This window comes from Plectropomus leopardus, chromosome 12, assembly GCF_026936395.1.
Source record: "Plectropomus leopardus strain MGB_pleo_1.0 chromosome 12, ASM2693639v1, whole genome shotgun sequence".
In the NCBI taxonomy this organism is placed as follows: domain Eukaryota; kingdom Metazoa; phylum Chordata; class Actinopteri; order Perciformes; family Serranidae; genus Plectropomus; species Plectropomus leopardus.
The window spans coordinates 19,057,923-19,068,106 of NC_142187.1; positions in this window are offsets into that span (position 1 = coordinate 19,057,923).

Consider the following 10,184-nt stretch of genomic DNA (forward strand, 5'->3'; position numbering starts at 1 on the left):
CAAACATTCACCTGAACTGCTGCTCACTTCTTTAACATTGTGACAGTTTGTCAACTTTTTTATACTTTAAATTCTCACAACATTGCAGATCTTTTGAGAAAAAACAGACACTTGTGATGAGTGTGGAAGTCTTCAGCTCCTTGTGCACAATGGGCTCAGAGGAGAGAAGAATTCTGGCTTTTCTCCCCCCTCTCTGCTGAGAGGCAAGTATATTTTTATCCACAGAGGAAACCTCCAACCCTGTATTTACCAGGGGTGGGGTCACACCAGGCAGAGTGCAAGCCTGCGTCAAATCCCTCAATACAGTGCAGACAGAGAGCCTCTCTGTTCTTAGTGCTGTGTGCAGTGTGATATGTTTACTGTATGACCACTTCTGAGGGATTACAGTAACTTCATAGGAAGTGAGGTTTCTATGTATATTGTGGCATTGGTATGTATGCATCTTTACAGAATAAAGAATTCAGTTGAGCACATGCAACCACGACCACAGCTCTGTTGTTTTAAGCATTAACCTTCTTTAGCCAACGAGACACCAGCAAAGGGACTGTATGGAAATTATTAGGGCACAAGGGGGGTGGAGGAGGGTTAGAAAATAAAGATGGTTTTCTTTAGGTTATAAAGACGGTAGTTTGACTTGTCTGAGACTTATTTTTGAATAACTATATCATGGGGTGAAGTTACTGGGGTTTGGTTGTACAATATGACCGGGATTTGGGTTTGATAGCATTTTATCAAACCCCTTAAAGGTCCAGTGTTTAGGATTTTGGGAGATATAAAACAGTGTATAATAGTCACAACTATGTTTTTATTAGTTTATAATCATGTTACAATAAAAATTAATGTTTGTTTTATTACCTTAGAATGAGTCATTTACGTACAGCAGGTCCTCATCCAGAGTCCAGCATGTTGTTTCTGTAACACTGGCTCCAGACAGTGCCATTTGCATTTTTGTGTTTTCGCTTCTGCCACTGTATTTCTCCCACAGTTTGTGAACTCTGAATGAAAATAACAAAAATTTTGACAGTTTCTTTATTGTAGTTCTAAAGTTTATCAGTGCTACAAAATATGCTATTATTTAATAAAAATGCTATGTAAAAGTACTGAATAATCACAAGTAACCCACTGCTGCCACCTTGTGGTAAAACATTAATGAGAGCTCATTTAGACCTACTTATAGTGTTGATGGACTTATTTTGACGTATGATGCTGTTTTACCTTCACTGCAAGCATTGTAAGGCTCAAATATGTTTTGCGGCTCAAGACAGACTTCTTCGTTCTTTTTTCTTTTTTAAAATTTTTTTCACCAAATATGGCTCTTTTAATAGTAAAGGTTCCCAACCTCTGCAGTAGACCAGGTTGGCCCAAATTTTTTACCTTGGAGGACCAAAAATATAAGTTAATGGTGGACCACAGGCCTAAAACAAACACTTATTATGTAGTATTGTAAAGATTCAAAGTGGTTCTGTGATCCCATTTGGGAATGAAATCATCACCTATTTTAGCAGGTTTTCCTGTGTTTAAAAAAATCAGCATATATCTTCACTAATTTTGGTAAATAAGAGGTATTATTGAATTTTTTCTAAGTAGTTTAGGTGGTGGGAATGAATATATCTCTTAGTTTAAAGAAAAAAAACATGTTTTTTTTAAACATATCTAAACCACAGTGATTCCTCTGTGCTGAAAGGGTGAGGAGCTTTCACTACATATTTTGTCACTGCTCTGTGACATTCACTAACTGTCCTGACTCATGTTTCCTTTTGCTGCAAGGGAAAACAGCGGTTGCTCCTCGCTGGGGGGCTGTGCTACATCCGCAGAAGCCATAGAAGCACCAGTGAAACATCAAAATAATATCAATTCTTCTTTATCATTCAGCAGATATAAACTAAGTAGATTCCTGATTTTTCTGCAGGTGCAATGCACTTACCCGAAGGCAAAATGGTTGTTGCAATGCTATAGGTCAAAGAATTTAATGGGTCAGAGAATACAGTGTAACACTGGCACTTGTCCTTCTCAGGTTATCAAAAATGTAACAAGCATAATGGACCATAAATAAATATTTTAGCAACTCATTGCCCCCCCACCCCCCACCCCATTGTTGTGAGTGCCCTCCACCAAATATTACACTGAGTAGTTATTTCGTTGACTTTGGTGAAATATGTCCACACGATTAAGTCAAGGCCATGTGCTATATTTAGTCAGTCAGTCTAGTTAACAACTGTGTTTCTGAGCTAATATAAATTTCATTTTTTTGCAGATGCCTTTGTGGTTAGAAATGAAAAAAGCGATGAGATTGTGAAAGAGAGAACTGTTAAGGGATTCCTTGGCATGTGAGCTTAAAGGGACATTTCAATACAAAATTAAGAAAAAAAATTTTCCTCTCACCTGTTTTGCTATTTATCAATCTAGAAGAAGCTTGTGCTCATGACAGCGTGAGATGTAAGCATTAATGGCGTCCTCCTCGACAGAGCTCTAACATTAGCTAATGCATTGATGCAAGGTAAGCTAGCTGTAGATGCACGCTTCCTTCTGCGCGGTGATACAGTTTGAGGGTGTAGTTCAGTTGACTGATTCTGATACTGCTTAAAACAAGATCTGTGAATTATCTTAAGTAACTGAATCGTGATTTCTGGAAAAGAGACATCATTTTCTAAATGTTTTATCAAAAAAAGGCACATTTTGTTGAAAGACATCTTATTCTTTTTTTTTTGAGAGACAGCAGACATCCCTGTGCCTGATGTCTTCAATTTCCGGCAACTCACACAAAAACAATTAAGACTGATAAAAATTGCTACAGGTAGGAGAAAAAAATATGTATTTTTGATTTTAGGGTGAACTGTCCATTTAACTTGAGAATGGGTCCAAAAAAAAAAAAAGTGAAAAGTAAAATTTAGCAACCACAGTTACATTTGTACGGTCTGGAACAAGCCATGATGTGCACATGAATTTTCCTCTCACACAATACATGCCTCGGTATACCTCCCTAACATATACACATGCAAACAGATGCATACATAATCTGTCCCTAACATGAAAGTACTTGCATACAAAAACAACACACACACGCACACACATTCACACAGCCTCAGGATCATCCTCAGTCAGTTACATAACGGACTGTCAAACGTCCATCTTTATTGAGGTCAGTTCTTTAAACGAGAATCACACTCTCCCAGCAGCTGTGTTAGTCAGCCTGGCGGTAAATTTGCCTTCACCTTCGGGCAAACATATAGTAAGAGGCTCTGTCAGTTTGGCAAATCTTGACTTTGGACAGCTACGGTAATGGTGTTTGGAGCAAATGCATTCTGACCTCCGCTTGTTGTTTTAAGTGGAAATAGTCAACACAAACAAATGCAACTTAACATGGTTTATTACCATAAACTGAAATGCACAGATGTGTGTGTTTGTGTATTTGTGCGTGTGGTTTCTGGCCGTGGGAGAGAGCCCTGTGGGAGACACAGAGGGGTCACATATAAGAGGCTTTAGGGCAGACAAGTGAAAAGGAGGCCCTTTCTTGGACAGAGACTACGGATTAGGATGAAAGACGTATGAGTGGGGGATGCTCTCTCTTTTTTATCTGTCTCACAGGCTTGCTTCATCTCTCTCCCACATTCTGCACGATATCTATTCAGAAAAAAATGAGCAAGACATAAAGAAGACGATACCAAGACAGACACAGTGGAAGATGCAGAGATCGAGATACAATGCCATATTGATAAAACAGTGAGATAGGGGCAGAGCAAAATTGAGACCTTGACAGATCGATAGCCTCTTTAGAATTCAGTTTGTGAGAGGCCGAGAGAGGCCACGCAACGCGCTGCTCTTTTCCCAGCCACTTGATTCGTCACACATGCTAAGAGAATTTAACACACTTGCTTCTGGCAGGCAAATATATGCTCCTCGCACATGTACATGTGAAGACATACGTAGATACAAGGCCATGCACTCATTCAACGGGTGTCCACGCCCATGGTTTGGCCCCTTTTGAAACACTGAATGAAACACCTGCACTTCAGCCATGGCTGCACTCGTTTTCCTGCATTCTCTGCTGAGAAAATACAAAGCAGCATAAAGCTTTAAAATCTTACGCAATAGTACGTTTTGTTCCATTTATTTTATATATTTGGATGGTTGCAGCTTTTGGTACATACATTGAGTCAAGCTCAGTCCATGCGTGTGCTGTGTATCAAAGCAAAAATAACCCTGGCTATCACACACGGAGGCTAGTTTATGTTGTTGACAAAACGGGTCAACAGATCTGAGTTAATGTGACAGTTAACTAGCATTAATTCAGGAGCAAAGGTAAATGAAGCGGGCCTGCGGACACGACAGGGGAGTGCAGTGGGGATGGGAAGACGTGTGTACTGTACCACACTGGACCATGCTTGGGTGAGCATGTAGGCCATGCCAACAACAATGCATAATACAGCCTCTGGTGATGGGGGATGGATACACACACAACGCCCCCCACCTCACACACACATAGACATACACTGGCGTAAACACACACACTAGCTCACACGCATGCACGGACATTGACGGTGATGGGGCATGGAGCAGTTTATGCTCATATCAAGAGAAAGTCTTTGATCAGTGTGACAGGAAGGGCACTCGCCCCAAAGGAATTAGCTAACTCTTGCCTTGCAAAAGCACATCCACAATAAATCAGGCGTGTTTGCATTTGCAACAGAGGAGGAGAGAGAATGCCTGATATTTAGCTTCATTAATATGCTAAATGTATGAATATGATTTGTTCCGGTTCAGCGTCCAGAGTAGCATGTCCAAGAGTGGCTTGATGACCATAAAAAGAAGAATGTGCAAAAATTCAGGTTGCGTGTATAATCCTCTCAGTTTAATAGGTTGTTAAGCTGCACAAGCAATTTGCATATGGCTTTTAAAACACGCGCAACTGCTAGTTTTATTTCTCCTGTAAATATATAAAAATTACACAGTGTTTCTGACATGAGGACTGGATTTAACATTTCATTTATTTCTGCCTTTGGTTTTGAAAGTTATTGTGCTTCATCACGAATACAATTGAGATACGTGATCATGACACCTGAGCTGTTCAACATCCTTTCTGTTCTGTAGTCCTCACAGCCTGATATACTTCGAGGTATTATATAAATATTTAGTTGATAATGTAGCTATATTTTTTATTTAACTATTATTTCATTAAAGGAATAATATGACTTTTTTTTTTAAAATAAATGTATTTCCTTTCTTGCTAATATTACTTAGATGAGAGGACTGATACTACTCTCATATCTGCCTCTTTTAAGGAATACCTCAGCCAAAAAAAGATCATTTGTTAATTAATAAGCCATGCAATATTACCTTGAAAACTTAGAAAATGCTTTTTTGATTTTAAGAGAACCTAGATAACTTCCACTTTCAGTTTAGTTTTAAATAGTAAATTTTTTTTAATCAAAAATGCATGTGTTGGGAAAGTACTGAACCTACAGCTGGACAGGTGAGCCTTGGATTATGCTGCATGAGTTGTGTGAGAATTTGTAAACCGGATGTTTCTATATAGTTTTGCTGTTGTTAAACATGGTCCCCACTTAATTTTCTATGGAGCCCTGGGAGAGAAGCAGAGTTTACTTTTCGAATTCAACGTAACACAGCATGACTAAATATGGTCATTTTACTGGTGGAGTATTCCTTTAATGATGAGGCATTTATGGGTGCAGCATTAGCGTCAAAGAAAAATTAGAGGCAACAGAGTATATCACATCCTATGTACCCTATCGTACCCTATTGTATCGTAATTAGTAAACATTAGATGCGCGAGTAGTTGGTTTTTCTGTTAGCTTTGGACTAAGCCAGGCTAGCTTTTGGTGAACTGAGGATAGAGCTTTTCAAATAGCTGGTAACCAACTAAAACTTCTGCTGTGTATCAAGCATATGGGAAACTACGGTAGCCGACATAAAAATGCAAATGGCCTTATCAAGAGCTAGTGTTTGATTTGTTTGTTCTTGGCTTGTGTAGAAACAACATGGCAGACTCTGTGGAAGAAGACAAAACACAGAGATTATTTTTTAGGTGATAATAAACTCATGTAAACATATATACTATATGATATCATATTCCATTTCTGCCAGTAGATTCCTCCTAAATTATTCACTCTGGACCTTAAAGTGCAAATTGGATTGGATCTTTGGCCAGTGAGAAAGGTTGCGAAAGGTTTTTAAAGTCATCCACTCATTCATAGATTTGTGAAAAAAAGAAGTTGCAGAACAGGAGCATAGCGTAGAAGAGTGGAGGAGAGGAATTAAAATCAGCATTGTATCAGAAATGAACAGAACTAAAAGAATAAATGGACCCAATCTGGCGGCACTTGCCGTTAGAATAGCTGTCTGTCCAAAAGCCTGTGCCCAATCCCCCATGTCACTTTTGTCCCTCTCCAAACCCTGCGGATGCTCCGCTTGTATAGCAGATGCACATAACCAAAGGATGTGAGGCATGAAAGCAATGGGAAATTCATTACATATTCCTACCCCCCTCCGTTCACCATAATCACCACAATTAGCAGACATCTGCAGTGACTCCAAAGCTGGGAGTGTATTCAGGCAATCAGAGCAGCTTCACCGACAGCACTGACTGCAGCCCCCTCTGTGATGGGCCTCATCCTGAAGGGAAGCATTCCATTAGAAACTCAGTGATTAATTGAGACGGAGAATTTGCTCCTGGCATCGAGCAAGAATGAAACCCAACAGGAGGCTTCCATGATGGCAGAGTTGTACGCGGGGTTGGTGGAGGTGGTCCGGAGTTGCCGGGGACTGTGCCATACTGTTGATGATGTGAGATAAGGCGCTCACAATGTGGTTTCGCAGTTAGCTGTATGATAACAGTTACCAGAAAACAGTCATATGTAGATTTTTTGACCCATTAAGTAAACAAAACCTGTGTGTGTCTAATGATAACCAAGCTTTTATAGCTACTCATGTTTGGAGGCAAAAAAAAAAAAAAAAAAAGCGATGGTGGTGATTGTTGTTGCTAATATCCTCGGTTTTCTTTCAGAAAAACACTTCATATCTGGATTCCCAAATTACCCAAAGCACAATAGCCCTGTATGGTGGGCATGTGCACATTGTTTAGTTCGCAGATAAACCAGATGCACAAAGGGAACTGGATGCGGTATTGAGGCCCTGACCCTGTTCACTCCTATGAAAGTTGCTTAATGGCGCATGAAGCCAAAACTGTTCAACTGACACGTAAAAAAATTATTTGAATGATTTGCACTGCTTCTGCATAGTGCCTGAGCAGGCACACCAGAAACACTTGGCTGAACTGGCTACTTCTGGTTTATATGTAAATCAATGGGAAATGTACTTTTGGGTCCAATGCATGGATATAAGAGACCTGGGAGCAAAGTTGGACCCCGTTCATTCCTGTAAAAGTTGCTCAGTGGCGCATGAAGCCAAAAACATTCAATTGGCATGTCAAAAATTGTATGATTCCACCGCTTCTGCATCACTGGGCCCACAGAGCAAGCTCACAAGAGCCACTGGCTGAACTGGATACCTCCAGTTTAGCCCTCCGCTAACTTGAATGGGATAAAATTATTTAATTGTTCAGCTCTTCTGGACTTTCCAAATATTGCTGGACTGAATGCCTCAAATCCCGGTAGTTAAACGACTCATTTTGTGGGGATTGTGACGCTCAAAAAATTAATTGATATACCAATGCCTCTTTCACAAATTAAGGCTATGGGAAATGTCTGTTGGTGTCCAATGGCATCATGTGATGGGCTTAAAATTTGTAATTCCACTGTTTGGCTACTATAAAAATCGACTACAAAGCCCAGCACACTTTGTAAGGTTTAACTGCTGAAACTTTTAAAGAAAAATACTTTTAGTGGACATAGCCACCATGACATCATCATCTATTGGTTTGTAATCTAGGGGAGAGTTGCCATACTCTTCACTCCTCTACTCAGGGATATTTTTTTATCTGCATGTGTAATATTTTTAGGCAAACAACCCATATGTTCCTGCTAACATAAGCTAACATAGGAATGAATTAAACCAAAAGTGAACATAACAAAGTCAACAACCAGCTTTAAACAAATTGTTTACATGGCAAATCAACAAAATTTCTGTCATGCAACTGTTTTAACGTTGTTTTCATAGCAATCATCCGATCAGATAATTTCTAAAACATAATAATATTGTTTAAACTTACCAGATATTGCAGTTAAAAAATGTAACATTTTACAAAAGAGCTGCTGGACTCATCTGGGCTTTGGTGTTCCTTACAGTCCAGAACTAGCATGCATGATGTGAAAACTATACTGTGATGAAGAACAGATACATGAAGACAACATGTTTTTGGAGTTGAGCTCCACAATATACAAACACAAATTTAGCTAAACTAACTGCCTGGTGGTTTTAGCTTTATGTTTACTGTAAGAGTCTTACTCATACTCGGCCCACTCTCAACATGAAACGGAATAAAAATATTTCTCAAAATGTGAAAATATTCCTTTAAAGTGTGTGACTGGATAATTCTCAGAAATGTTGAGTGGCCTACTGTACAGTATGTGCTCCATCTGTGGAGGATGACAGCATGTTAGACAGCTAATTACTGAAGCAGTTGGAGATGTCACTCTTACTAGGCACAGTGTGGGACAGCCATGGTTTTAAGCCTCAGCTTATTACGTTGTCATGGTAATCAACAGTAGCACATCGGACACTTTCCATTTGTGTTGAGTCCAGGGCTGGCTTGTGCCTAGATCACACACACACATATGGACCTGAGAGTAAATATGCACATCAATCTAGCTTACACAGACACGGCTGCACATTGCCTTATGCAAAAAATATAGACTGTTATGAGGTAAGCAGACAGACATGTTTGCAAAATAATAAAAACACATTTTGGATGCATGTGATTGATTGTGAGAAGATTTTGCAATTTACAACAAGTGAAAATTACAGAATGGTAGCCAAATTAGTTGCTTCAGGGATATCCTCACCATAGGTGAAATGACTCAGAGCTGATGAAATGGGAGCAAAAGCAGGAAAACACGAAAATGTGATGCGATGCACTTCATTACCTTACCCAAGGAAGTTTTTCAGCAGGATTAGAGAAAAACTGCTGGTTCGATTTTCATTGAACTTGATGGAAGGATATGGTATGGGCCAAGGATGAACCCATTAAATTTTGGAGGGGATCCAAAATAAGGGCTGAATACAAATTTTACACTTTCATTAACGTTGCAAGAGTAAGAGTGAGTTACACCTCTAGTTCACTTTTTGCATGACTTGGGTGGCAAAACTCTTAAAATATTTATCTGCAACCAAACATGGCTTTACAGCCTCGTTGTGGTGTGACTATAAAGTCATAAAACTATGGTGCAGTTTGTAGCAACTTAAGCTTTTATATGATGCAATGCAACGCGATGTGATGCAATAGGATGTGATACGATACGATACAACACGACACAATATGATGCGATATGATATGTCTGACTGCAATCATTGAACACTATCTGCAGTTGTACAGGTCTATCATTGTTGCTATATGGATCTGTGCATATAATCAGATATAAGTAACATCACTGTGTCCTGTCCAAAGAACATAAGCTTTTATCATAGAGAAGGGTCATTTTACATATATATACATATTTTCTCTTACACAGGTGATTGCTTTATACATTGAACTAATGCATCCAAATTAAGTAATCAAGTACCATCCTTAGTAATAATGCGGCTTTAAGTCCTTTAATACTTTATAACTTAAAAGCAATCATGTATGGAGTTTTAACGGTAAGTTAGTAAGAGGTAATCACTTTTCCCACTCTCTAGTCAGGCTTCAAGTCTGATATCATAAATAAATGATTAATAAATGGGTTCTCTGTGGTATATGGGAAGGAAAGAGCCCTAAAGAATAATCACCAGCCACCTATAGTTCATACTGATGGCTTATAACTGAAATAAAAGTTACAACTTACAGATCTGTTATAGAGTTTGCCTTGTCAGAAAGTGCTGCCAGAATCTTTAAACCCACAGAGAACCACGTGACTCCTCAATTAAAATGAAAATATGAATTTCAGCGAATATGGAATTATGAGGTTTTTCACATGATAGCAGTCACACACATGAAACTCCCACACGGTTAGATTTGTGAAAGAGCTGTGATTGAAGCTGCAGCTAAATTAAGAGGAAAGAGAGATTAGAAG